The sequence below is a fragment of the Orycteropus afer genome, unplaced genomic scaffold, assembly GCF_000298275.1.
Source record: "Orycteropus afer afer isolate SDZICR_OR568_19922 unplaced genomic scaffold, OryAfe1.0 scaffold00297, whole genome shotgun sequence".
In the NCBI taxonomy this organism is placed as follows: domain Eukaryota; kingdom Metazoa; phylum Chordata; class Mammalia; order Tubulidentata; family Orycteropodidae; genus Orycteropus; species Orycteropus afer.
Window position 1 is genome coordinate 3,600,512 of NW_006921884.1, and position 14,335 is coordinate 3,614,846.

Genomic DNA, 14,335 nt, shown 5'->3' on the forward strand with positions numbered 1-14,335 from the left:
GGTGACTGGAACATGAAAGTTGGAAGCAAAGAAGAAGACGCATCAGCAGTTGGAAAATATGGCCTTGGTGATAGAAATACACTGCAGATCACATGACAGAATCTGTAAGACCAACAACTTATTCATTGCATTTTTTTTGTTTTACAAGAACATAAAATGGTAATAATAATAATAAAAGCCCAGAGCCCCAGAGTCAAAGCCATTTCCTGTCCCATTCTTACCATTGCCTACCTCCTTCTCTTTCGACATGACAGATGCCACTGTGTCCTTCGCCAGGGACTTCTTGGCAGGTGGAGTGGCCATGGCCATCTCCAAGACCGTGGTAGCGCCTATCGAATGGGTCAGGCTGCTGCTGCAGGTGCAGCATGCCAGCAAGCAAATCACCACAGATAAGCAGTATAAGGGCATTACTGACTGTGTGGTTTGGATTCCCAAGGAACAGGGAGTCCTATCCTTCTGGCATGGTAACCTGGCCAATGTCATCCGATACTTCCCCCCTCCAGGCTCTCAACTTTGCCCTCAAAGATAAATACAAAAAGATCTTCCTGGGTGGTTTGTACAAGAGGACCCAGTTTTGGTGACACTTTGCAGGGAATCTGGCCTCAGGGGGCACCGCAGGGGCTGCATCCTTGTGCTTTGTATACCCTCTTGATTTTGCCTATACCTGTCTAGCAGTTGATGTGGGTAAAGCTGACGCTGAAAGGGAGTTCAGAGGTCTTGGTGACTACCTGGTTAAGATCTACAAATCAGATGGGATTAGGAGCCTGTACCAAGGCTTTAATGTGTCTGTGCAGGTTATTATTATCTACTGAGCTGCCCACTTCAGTATCTATGACACTGCAAAAGGAATACTTCCAGATTCCAAGAATACACACACCTTCATCAGCTAGATGATTGCTTAGTTCCTCACGGCCGTGGCTGAGTTGATTTCCTACCCATTTGACACTGTTCATTGCAGTGATGAACAGTGCAGTCAGGGCATAAAGGAACTGATATCATGTACACAGGCACACTTGACTGCTGGAGGAAGACTGCTCATGATGAAGGAAGCAAAGCTTTTCCTAGGGGCGCATGGTCCAATGTGCTCTGAGGCAGGGGTGATGCTTTTGTTGTCTTGCATGAAGAAATCATGAAGTTCACGTAAGTTATTTCCTTGTTTGCATCCCCCTGTGAACAGGCATGTTGTATTATATAAAATATCTTGAGCATTCATGACAGACCATTGACTACCTACATCAATGACAACTACCTACTGGTTGAAAATGGGAGCAATATCCATCTGACCAGTTGTCTCTTAAAGCCATTTCCATGATGGTGATGATATTTTTTATTTCAATCGCTCCCGATAAATAAAGTAATTTGAAGAAATACACACGCACACACACACATAAAGACCATAAAATGGTGACTATATATGTGGACCTCACTGGATGTAATATACAGGAACTGAACCAAATTGACTACATCTGTGGAAAAAGATAATGGAGAAGATGCTCAATATCATCACTCAGAACAAGGCCAGGGATTGACTGTGGAACAGACCATCAGTTGCTTATGTTCAAGTTAAATTAAACTTTAAAACAAGTCCATAAGAACCCAAATACAACACTGAGTATATCTTTCCTGAAATTAGACACCATCTCAAGGACAGATTTGATGCACTGAACACTATGACCAGATGAGATGTCAGATGACATCAAGGACATGATACATGAAGAAAGCAAAAAGGTCATTAAAAGGACAGGAAATACAGAAAAGACCAAAATACTCATTAAAAGCAACTCTGAAACTTGCTCTTGAATGGAGAGTAGATAAAGTGAATGGAAGAAACGATGACATTAAAAATCTGAACAGAAGATTTAAAAAGGCATCTCAAGAAGACAAAGTAAAATACAATAATGAAACATGCAAAGACCTAGAGTCAGAAAATCAAAAGGAAAGAACACACTGGGCATTTTTCAAGCTGAAAGCCCTAAAAACAAGCTTCAAGCCTCAAGTTGCAATATTGAAAGGTGCTCTGGTAGCATAGTGCCTAAGGCACTTGACCGCTAAACAGAAGGCTGGTGGTTCAAACCCACCAGGCACTCCTCGGAAGGAAGGTTGGGCAATCTACTTCTGTAGTGATACCACCTCAGAAACACAAGAAGGGGTCTCTATGAGTCAGGTCCAACTCAATGGCACATAACAACAACAACAGCATGGGGAAAATACTGAATGATGCGGGAAGCATCAAAAGAAGGTGGAAGGAAAACGCAGAATCACTGTACCAAAAAGAATTGCTTGACGTTCAACCATTTCAGGAGGTAGCATATGATCAGGAACTACTGGTACTAAAGAAAGAAAGCCAAACTGCACTGAAGGCATTGGTGAAAAACAAGACTCTAGGAATTTATAGAATATTCATTGAGATGTTTCAACAAATGGGTGCAGTACTGAAAGCACTCATTTGTTTATGCCAAAAAATTACGAAGATAGCTACCTGGCCAATCAATTCAAAGAGATGCAAATCTGTGCCCATTCCAAAGAAAGAAGATGCAACAGAATGTGGAAATTATCGAACAATGTCATTAATAACAACATACAAGTAAAATTTTGCTGAAAATAACGAAAAAACAGTTGCAGTGTTACACTGACAGGAAACTGATAGAAATGCAAACTGGATTCAGAATAGGACATGGAATGAAGGATATCATTGCTGATCTCAGATGGATCTTGGCTAAAACAAAGAATACCAGAAAAATGTTTACCTGTGTTTATGGACTATTCAAAGGTATTTGACTGTGTGGATCATAACAAATTATGGATAACACTGCAAAGAATGGGAATTCCAGAACACTTAATCATGCCCTTGAGGAACAAGTACATAGACCAGGAGGCTGTCATTCAAACTGAACAAGGTTTAAAATCAGGAAGGGAGTGTGTCAGGGTTGTATGCTTTCACCATACTTATTCAGTCTGTATGCTGAGCAAATAATCCAAGAAGCTGGACTATAAGAAGAAGAATGTGGCATTGGGATTGGAGGAAGACTTATTAACAACCTGTGATGTGCAGATGACATAATTTTGCTTGCTGAAAGTGAAGAAGACTTGAAGCACTTACTGATGAAGATCAAAGACTACAGCCTTCAGTATGGATTACACCTCAACATAAAGATAACTAAAATCCTCACAACTAGACCAATAAGCAACAACATGATAAATGGAGAAAAGACTGAAGCTGTCAAGGAATTAATTTTACTTGGAATGCCTATGGAAGCTGCAGTTAAAAAATCAAAGGACGTATCACACTGGGCAAATCTGCTTCAAAAGACCTCTTAAAAGTGTTAAAGAGCAAAGACATCACTTTGAAGACTAAAGTGCGCCTGACCCAAGCTATGAAGCTATGCTATTTTGAATAGCCTCATATACATGTCAAAGCTGGACAATGAATAAGGAAGATTGAAGAAGAATTAATGTATTTGAATTGTGATGTTGGCTAAAAATACTGAATATACCCTGGACTGTCAGAAGAACAACCAAATTTGTCTCAAAGGAAGTAAAATCAGAAGTAAGAATGGCTAAACTTCATCTCTTGCATTTGGCATGTTATTAGAAGGGACCGATCTTGGAGAAGAATATTACGCTTGGTAAAGTACAGGGTCAGCAAAAAAAGGGGAAGACCCTCAATGTGATGGACTGAAACTGTGGCTGCAATGGCTGGCTTAAGGATAGTAATGATTTTAAGGATGGTGCAGGACTGGGCAGTATTTCATAGAATCACTATGAGTCAGAATGACTCAATGGCACTTAATAACAATATATGCATGTATATCCATATATATAACAATCACATAGGGGACATAGTTATGAATACTTCTTAGACATAACCAAATATCTCGTGATATTAGTTTTGTGGGTTTGAAGGCTTAGGAACAGAATCTTGTGGAACTCAATTAATTGGCATAATATAGTTCAAATTGTGTATGCTGTATATCACAGTGTGGTGAGTAGTGCCTGGGATCTTAAAAGCTTGCAAGTGGTCATCTAAGATACATCTATTGGATTCTACTGATCAGGAACAAAAGTGAAAAAAGCAAATAAAAAACTCAGGGAGAAAGTAGTCTGTAAGACTGAAGAGTTTACTCATTTACCCTAAGATCAGAAGAACTAGTGTCCAGCTACCACTACTGACCATTCTGATCAGACCACAGGAGATGGATCCTGATAGTACAGAAGAAAAACGTGGAACATGTGGAACAGGACTCAAGTTCTTTAAAAATCCAGACTTACTAGATTGGTTAAAACTAGACTATCACCCTATAATACTTTAAACCTTAAATAAAAATTATCCATTGAGGTTACCTTTTAATTAAACAACAGATGGGCTCATAAAATAAAAAATATCCCTTGTGAGTAATGAGTTCCTTTAAAAAATCATCTATATGAAACCAAATGGTCAAAGATTAGAAAGTAAAAGGGCAGGGAAACTAGAGTATTAGAAATGGTATAACCAGAATAGAATGAATGAGAATGATGACACACTGTGAAAATGTAACCTATATCAATGAATAGTTTGTGTAGAAATTGTTAGATGGAAACTTAATTTGCTGTGTAAATTTTCACCTTAAACACAATAAAATATTATTAATAAGTATACAAAAATCAAGAGTCATGAAAACAGGTTGCGGTGGGTTTGGTGTTTACTTTATTCATGTAATTAGCCTTTCAGAAGAATGAGGAGAGAAAATAGAAAGGATAAAATGCTCAAAGAAAAGACAGATGAGAAGTTATAAACAGGAAATACTCTACCCTGGGAACTTAGTAAATAAATGTCCATAAGGAAATTTATACCAGGAACATGATCTACAATTCTTTTAAGGAGGTAATCTCTCAAGGAAAAGGATGGGCGGCAGTGAAATGATGAGAAGAAAAGGGTTTATGGATCTGTTCACCCTTTCATAATATCTGTAGAGGGTGGTTGCTGGAAGAGAGCTGATCACCCCAGGAGAACTGTTGAAAAGAGAAAATTGCAAATCAAGAGAAAATGAAACAGAAATCATGAGAATAAAAGAATAGGTCTAGGAAAATTCTCTTCATTAGGCATTCAATAAGTAGAAGAAGCTGCATATGAGGATTAACATTTCAATCACTCTTCACCACTGACCAGATATTACCAAAGTATGAATAATATAATTTTTATATATTTGACTGCAAGAAGTTGCTAAGAATCCATAATGAGTTGTCAATTCACACTCACTAGAATAGCTATAATGAAAAAGATAATAATCAGTGTTGGTAAGGATGTGGAGAAAATGGAACCTTCATACACTGCTAGTGGGGTGGCAGTTCCACAAAAGCTTAAACATCAAGTTACCACGCAACTCTGAAATTGTACTCCTAGGTATATAGCCCAGAGAAGTGAGAATATTTGCCCACTTAAAAACTTGTGGTAGTTAAGGTTGTGTGTCAACTTGGCTGGGCCTGGTTGAGTGGATGGGCAGCTGGTGGTAGTTATTCCCCATGAGGAGACTGGCAATCTACTTACTCCATGGTGGGATCCACCACAAGCAGATGAGTAGCTGCTTTAGGGCCATGGTCTGCTTCCCGTATACAAGAAGCAGCTTTGGGAATGGTCTCCAGCTTATGGCATGCTTGAACAATGCATATAGCTGAGTCGTCATTCAGCAGCCTGCCATAATCTGCCGACCTTGGGACTTTCAATAGACTTGAATTAGTGGCTTGCCATGTGGTTTGGTAATATCAGGACTGTGCCTTATAACTTGTGACCTTTGGTTTGTCAGCCTCAGCAGCCAGCAGCTGAGTGAAGAAAAGCCTCCAGCTTCAGTGGGCCAGAAGCAGGAGGCAGAACTGAAGCCCAAGGTTAAGGGGCTTTCACCCAGCCCCTAGAGCCTGGCACTTTGAACTAAGACTTAAAGCCTCCAAACTGTAAGAGAATAAACTCCTGTTTGTTCAACCATTCCATTTGTGGTATATTCCTGTCAGAGTGGCACTAGTGGCACCAAAACACTTGTACACAAATGTTCACAACAGCATTATTCACCATAATCAAAAGGTGCTGCTATTCCAGAAATACCACAAGTGGGTGGCTGTAACAGAGACGTTTAGGAGGCTAAAAGTCTGAATTCAGGGCATCAGCTCTAGGGGAAGAATTTCTCTGTAGGCTCGGGGGAAGGTCTTTGTAGCTTCAGCCTGTTTCGTGGTTCCATGTTGTTGCTATGTGCTGTCGAGTCAAACCCGTTTCATAGCGACCCCTCCTTGAGTTTCCGAGGCAGTATCATTATGGAAGTAGATTGCCCCATCTCCCTTCCGAGGAGTGGCTGGTGGGTTTGAACCGCCAGCCTTCTGGTTAGCAGAAGCCTTAGGCACTAAGCTACCAGAGCTCCTGGTTCCACAAAGATCTCCATATGGCTTATTAGCACCTATCTTCCCCCAACCTTTGCTTCCTTAACCTGCTCCTTTTATATTTTGTAAAAGATTGACTCAAGACACACCCTACACTAATTCTGTTTCATTAACATAACAAAGAAAACTCAGTGCCAAATGGGATTATCACCACAGGTGTACAGGTTAGGATTTACAACACATACTTTGGGAGGGGACACAATTCAATCTATTTGTGTTGTTGTTGTTAAGTCTGTGGAGTCGACCCCACTAATGGCGACCCCTCCTTGGGTTTAAAAGGCAGTATCATTTTGGAAGTAGATTGCCCCATCTTCCTTCCGAGGATTGGCTGGTGGGTTTGAACCACCAGCCTTCTGGTTAGCCGTCAAGTGCCTTAGGCACTAAGCTACCAGAGCTACTACAGCAAGGTAGAAACAACCCAAATGTCCATCAATGGATGAATAAACCAAAAAAAAAAAAAACAAAAAACAAACTCACTGCCGTCAAGTCGATTTTGACTCACAGTGACCCCTCCTTGGGTTTCTAAGGTGGTATCACTATGGAAGTATATTGCCCAATGCAAAAAGGGCAAGGAGGCCACATGTTCTGAACTCCTCTAATCCCACAAGAGGAAGACAGAGTCATCATCAATAACCCAAGGCCTATTCCTGCCAGGCCAGACATGCTGTCTCCTTCCAGCCCTTTCTCCAACTGTTCCTCCCAAAGCACCCACCACCTCTCTCCTGGGTTTGATAATTTGCTGCAGTGGCCACACAGAACTCACGGATTACGGGGTTTATTAGGGAAGCATCAGGCTACAACTCAAGTTCAGGAAGGACGCTCAGTCTCTCTCCCAGCCCACCGTCCCTCAGCCAACAGTCTCTCACAGTCTCTTTCCCAGCAGTGCTGGTCCCTCGGTGTCTCACTCAGCAACGTGTGTCTCTTGCGTCTCTTCACCAGCAGCACATGTCTCATTCAGGAGTGCATGTCTCTTTCGGCAGGCACGTCTTCCTCAACCAGCAGTCAGAGAGAGAGTTCTGCCCCTAGGAAGTCTCCTTTTGAGCCCGGAAGGGTGGTCAAACTAGCCAGTCACAGCATCAGAACTCTAAGCACGTGAGAGAGAGTGGGAACCTCCCAGAACATTGTATTGTGCCATGCCTAACAGAAATAACCCAGGTGGATAGCTTCAGCAATCAGGAGCTCCGCAGTTGCTCAGAGAAAATCCCACCTTGGAGTTTACAAAGACTTATGGGTAGAAAAGCCACACTTAAGTAATTTACTACACCGCACCCAACCTTCCTTCCGAGGAGTGGCTGGTGGATTTGAACCACCATGCTTCTGGTTAGCAGTCAAATGCCTTAGGCACTAGAATATTATTTATCAATATAAAGGAATGAAGCACTGATATACCCTACAACACAGGTGAACCAGTCACAAAAGACTACATCTTGTATGACTCCATTTATATGAAATATCCAGAATAGGCAAATCTATATATAGAGAAAGCAGATTAGTAGTTGCTCAGGGTTAGGGTGGTGAGGTAGTGAAGGGATTGGGGGTGGCAGTTAAAAGGTATGAGTTTTTTTCTTTTTGGGATGATGAAAGTGTTCTAAAAATGCTTATGGTAATATTAGATTCTGCAACTATGAGCATACACTAACAACCATTGAATTGTACAGTTTAAATGAATGAATTGCATGATATATAAATTATATATGTAATGGTGTTATTAACATATGAACAAAGAATGATAACCCTTACTAAACAAGTGAATGGCTGGATTATTTATTTTAATAGTTACTGAGAAATAAGACTACATGAATTGGAACTCTAAAACATTTTTTTTTTTCAATTGATTGTGATATGGGTAAAAGTTTACAGAGCAAATTCATCTTCCATACAGCAGTTCATATACACTTTGTCTCATGACATTGACTGTAATCTCCCACAATGCAACAGCTCTTCTAAAACATTCTTAATTGATACAATTTAATTTGGGAGGGGCTGACTCGACGGCACTTAACAACAATAACAACAACAACAACAATTTAATTTTGTTCTGGATTTTATTGTGTCCTCCCAAATTATGCATTGAAATCTTAATCCCTGTACCTGTCAAAGAAGCCCTGGTGGCCCAGTGGTTAAACACTGGGCTCCCAACCAAAAGGGTGGCAGTTTGAACCCACCAGCAGCTCCGCAGGAGAAAGATGTGGCAATCTGCCTCCATAAAGAATTACAGCCTAGGAAACTCTTTGGAGGCAGTTCTATTTTGTCCTATAATGTTACTATGAGTCCAATTCAACTTGCTGCCAAAGGGTATAAGAACTTGTCAAAGCAACTCTTTGAAAATGGGGGTGGGTGGGATTTTTTTGCTATGCTAATGAGGTCAAACCAGAGAAAAGAGGATCCTAAACCTAATCACTTCTGATTTATTAAAGTAGAATAGATATAGAGATACACACAGGGAGAAGACAGATAACACATGAGGATCCATTATATGCAAAGGAACACCAACTATCACCAGCAGACACCAGAAACCAGGACTGAAGTCCACAAAAGAATTCACACAGCCGAGACCCTGATTTGGACTTTCAGCCTCCAGAACTGTAAGAAAACAAACTTCTGTACTTTAAAGTTACTCAGTTGTGGTATTTCTGTTTTGGCAGCACTAGGTAACTATGACAGTATTAAAATTTTAAAAATGTCGATTTCCAACTAACAACAGTCTAGAAGTAGATCTTTGAATTTTTAAGAAAAAGATTTTATGAATTTCACATATTGGACTTGCCAACCAGATCAAAGGCACACCACACTGAAAAGTAATGGAAATAATCAGAGCTGCCCTTCGACTTCCATGCTATGCCATATCCATCAACCTCAAATCTCACCATCCCACAATTCTTCCCATTTTACAAATGCAGAAACCGAAGTTCACAGAGGTTAAGTAACTCAACCAGGGTCACAAACCAGTGAGGGGCAGATCTGGGACCAGAAAACAGCTGTTTGACTCCATGCAGTATGGTATTCCAGAAGAGCACATTCCTGATGTGTTTTTTAAATAGATAGTGAAGACAGTAAAAACATCACAGTCCTATTAATAAGTCAGGGTTTGGCTTACAAAAAGGAAAGCGGCAATGGAACAGAAGGGAAAAGGTGTTTGGAAGGAAGGGTTTTATATGACTTTGTATGATTCTTTATACCCTTGGGTGACAAGAGATTGGAAAATTAATGGCAATATTCTAAGACATAAAGCCTCTGGTATGAGGCCGTAGTAATAAAGGGGGGTTGCATTTAACTAGGGCAATAAGATTCCAAACCTCTAAACATGATACATGGGAAATAAGAAAGATAAATGATCTTTCAATAAAAAGCTGTAAGAAAATCTCCCAGGTATAGATAAAAAGCTGAAGATAGACTTGGCAATGATAGTACAACAAACTAAGCTGTATGAATCGGGGGGAAACAGAACAAGCAGATGAAATTTCCCAATAATAACTCCAGGTGACAGATACAATGATGATTCCATGGGGTAATTATGACAATTAGACAAGCTGGGAAATGATTTAGAGGGAAAAGAATTACCTGAAACTTTTCTTCTATTTCTCCAGAAACAAATGGCATAGTAAAAAGGAAAGATCTCCCACTGGTTATCTCTCCTCAATTTTGATGATGCTAACCAATTTAGAACAAAAACAGTTGCAATCAAGAATCTGTATACTTCCCAAGACATCTGAACCAAAATATTTATAAGAGAAATAATTTAATATCTAAGTTAACAGAGTGATCTGTTATGCCAAATTGAAAAGAAACATTGCAAATAGAAATTTAAATTTTCACATTACAAAATGGAAGAAGAAATGTCTCTTGTCTTCCCTCTTATTTCTCTCCATAAATACCAGTAAAAGATTTGGGAGTTAAATTGTACAAATTGATGTTGGGGGGCCCAATAAACTAAATCCTAAACCAAACTCATTGCCACTGAGTCAATTCCAACTCATAGTGACCATATAAGACAGAGTAGAACTGCCTCATAGGGTTTCTAAGGCTGTAAATCTTGATGGAAGCAGACTGCCTCATCTTTCTCCTGTGGAGTGGCTGGTGGGTTCAGACCACTGACCTTCTGGTTAGCAGCTGAGCACTTAAGTACTGTGCAGTCAGGGCTCCTTCCCAATAAACATGGGGGTAAATATAAGGTAGTCCTGACTTTGGCAAGGAAAAGATGTCACTGACAACATGAAGCAATTAACTATTTTAGGCATTTGTATTACGTTGCCTACTGGAGCTCTGGTAGCGCAGTGCCTAAGGCACTTGACTGCTAACCAGAAGGCTGGCGGTTCAAACCCACCAGCCACTCCTCGGAAGGAAGATGGGGCAATCTACTTCCATAATGATACTGCCTTGGAAACCCAAGGAGGGGTCGCTATGAGTTGGGTCTGACTCAACGGCACATAACAACAACACTGGCAAAAATTAAGTTCAAGAAGGACATGAGATTAAGCAAGATAATGAGTATGGAAGTCTTCCATAACACAAATGGTAATTATTGGTGTTACTATTTGAAAGACTGAAACAAAAGATGAGACATTCTATCTATAATGTATATTTCCAAGGCTATTATTTGCTAGGTTAAAAAGCATGACAACTGTTATGAGAAATGCTGGTCACTGACAAAATTCTATTAATTTCTTCTTTTTCCCCAAGTATTGAGAAAAACTGCCACTTTTGATATAAACTCAGAGAAGATTGAGTAGTGTGGCTTGATAAAAGGGAGACAAATCATAAATGGACAGATTTTCAAATCCTTGCTAGAACAAGAACTGAATAAAAAGTGTATCTCCAAATATGTCCTCTTCAAAGAGTGACAAATCCAGTGGATTTTGAAGACTCATTGTGGAATTTAATCTTCAAAGTGGTTTATACATTTGGTCAAGGCATTAACAGTTAAATTAGAGGGAAGACAAGAGACATTTCTTCTTTCTTGGTAGGAAGGCTGAGTGATTTCTGTAGTTAATGAAATGGCTATAATTAGCTTCTGAATTTAATAACTAGGGAACTGTTATGGATTGAATTATGTTCTCAAAAATATATGTGCGAATCCTAACTCCTATACCTGTCAATGTTATCCTGTTTGGAAACAGGGCTTTGTTTTTGTTATGTTAATGAAGTCATACCAGAGTACAGTGGGTCCTAAACCCAATTCCTTCTGTGGGGTGTCTTATAAAAACGGCACACACAGAAAGGAACACAATCATGGAGGATGGCAGATGCCATGTGACAACAAGGATTTTAGTTACTAGAAGCTAAAAGAGATGCAGAAGGATCTTCTAGAGCTGACACTTTGAATTTGGACTTCTAACTTCCTGAAAGGGAGCCCTGGTTAGGGTATCTGGCTGCTAACCAAAAGGTTAGCAGTTCAAACCCACCAACTACTCCATGGAAGAAAGATGAAGCAGTCTCTTTCCATAAAGATTTACAGCCTTGGAAACCCAATGGGGGTTGCTATGAGTTGGAATTGACTTGATGGCACTGAGTGAGTGAGTGAGCTTCCTGAACTGTGAGAAAATACATTTCTACTTTTAAGCCAACCATGTTATGGTATTTTTGTTATAATAGCACTAGATAACTAAGACAAGAGCAAAAGCCGATTTTATTTTTATAAGTTTATAAAAAATAAGACATGGATATCTTAATCTGATGTCCCAGAATGTGTTTATATTTCCAAAGAAGGTAGGTCACTTTTTTAAAGGGTTGTGATAGTTAAATTTATGTCAACTTGGCTAGGTTATGGTGCCCAGTCGTTTGGTCAAACACTACTAGTGTAGTTACTGTTATGAATTAGTTCCATATGACTAAACCAGTTGGCTTTAAGTAAAGCAGATTACCTTCCATAATGTGCATAGTTCTTATCTAAACAGTTGAAAACCTTAAGTGCAAAAAGGAAATTTCCCTAAGATGTGTACTACCTCCAGACTATAAACAGACCTTTTGCCAGGATTCCCACACTCTCCTCTTCCCGTTATCCAACCTATGGATTTTGGTACACAAGCCTATAGGAATCTCCAGCCTGTCACCTGACCTACAAATTTTATAGCTGCCAGCCCTCCACAACTGTGTGAGACAATTTCTTAAAATAAATCTCTCAATATCTGTCTGTCCTTAGATACTATTTATAAATTGCTGGCTCTGTTTCTCTAGAGAATCCTAAGAGAGGAATTTCTTTAATTCAAAGACACTCAAATACATAAATTAGGGGAACTACAACTTTATATTTTAGAGAAATTGCTCAATTGAGCATAGGAAGAAAGGTCAAAATTTCTGCTAACCTGAGTAAAACAGAATTTGCAACAAAGGCAAGAAAAGAAGATTCTGGCATTTGATTCTAAATTATTTCTACATTTGCGATCACAGGAATGACTATTTTTTTCTCGAAAGTTTTTAAATAAGAAAAAAAAAAGAATAAAACTTAGGGTTAAATGTAAATCCAAGGTTTATTTTTAAAGAGCTCAACTATCCCATATTCACATACATATGTCATGTGAAATGTATAATCTGAAAAAGTCTGATGCAAATAAACATCAGAGCCAGGCTAGTCTCTCGGTTGTGCCATCCAATTGAAGATAATTAATCAGTACAGAAAAAGTTTATTTGAAATGTCAGCCAAGTGTCAACAAGAGTGGCTGTCTAAAACACAATCACAGAAAACCTGACAGGTAAACATGAACAGTCTTTGTAGTGCAGAATCCAAATATATAAACAGCAATTAAATTATTAAGGAACTTTATCACTGCTGACCTTTCTGACTTAAAGCCTTAAAAACCACTCAAAAAAAAACTCACTGCTCTTGAGTTGATTCGACTCATAGTGACCCCTCCTTGGTTTCTGAGGCAGTATCTCTACAGAAGTAGATTGACCAATCTTCCTTCTAAGGAGTCTTGTGGGTTTGAACCGCCAGCCTCCTGGTTAGCAGTCAGAAGCCTTAGGCACTACGCCACCAGAGTTATGTTAATTTGTTCAATTCTTGATTAGAATGTGTGATAAGACTCAGTTGTCTGTTCTTTTTTTTTTAGTACATTTCTAGGCCTGAAAGATAACCTGGGGCCATAGTCTCGGGAATTCCACCAGTCTCTATTCGACCAGTAATTCTGGTCATTTTTGTGTTTTTGAATTTTGTTCCACATTTTTCCTCCCACTCTATCCAGGATCTCCAGTTCTGATCCCTTTCCAAGTTGTTGGCATTGGTAGCCAGGCATCATCTAGTTCTTCTGGTCTCCAGGTTGTAAAGGCTGAGATCCTCATGGTCCATCTTTTCCTTGGACTAATTGTTTCCAGATACCTTTGATTTTCTTCACTCTTCTTTTCTCCAGATGAGAGGGGACCAATAGTTGCATCTGAGACAGCTCATTGGTTTTTTTAAGGAAAAAGTGAGGGGACACTGCAATTTGACAAGGTTTATAAATGAATGCTCTCCTACAGAAACTAGGACTCCTCCCTTAGCCATTTTCAGTCTTTGCAGGAGAACAAATCCAGGACAGGTGGTTTAGTTTCCTAGTGTTGCTGTAACACATATATATACCACAAAAGTGTGGTTTTAATGAACAGAGATTTGTTCTCTCACAGTTTAGGAGGCTAGAAGTCCAAATTCTAAGCACTAGCTCTACGGGAAGGCTTTCTCTTTCTGTCATCTTAGGGTGGAGTTCCTTGTCTCTTTTCAGCTTCTGTTTCTCTATTCCTAGGCGATCTTCACATGGTGGGCTCTATCTTCCTCTCCAGTTGTGGTACTTTCTAGGTGCCTAATCTGCTCTTTTTCTATCTCAAAAAAGCCACTGGTTTAAGACACATCCTATACTGGGATGATCTCATTAACATTACAAAGAAATTCTTAATCCCAAGTGGGATTACATCCACAGGTACAAGAGTAAAGATTTAAAACACAAAATTTGGGGGGACACAATTC

General features: G+C 39.5%; 1 pseudogene; it reads left to right on the plus strand.

The window, feature by feature from the left end:
• The first annotated feature begins 247 nt into the window (after window positions 1–247).
• LOC103206110 lies at window positions 248–1,144 on the plus strand (annotated as a pseudogene).
• Window positions 1,145–14,335: the final 13,191 nt, after the last annotated feature.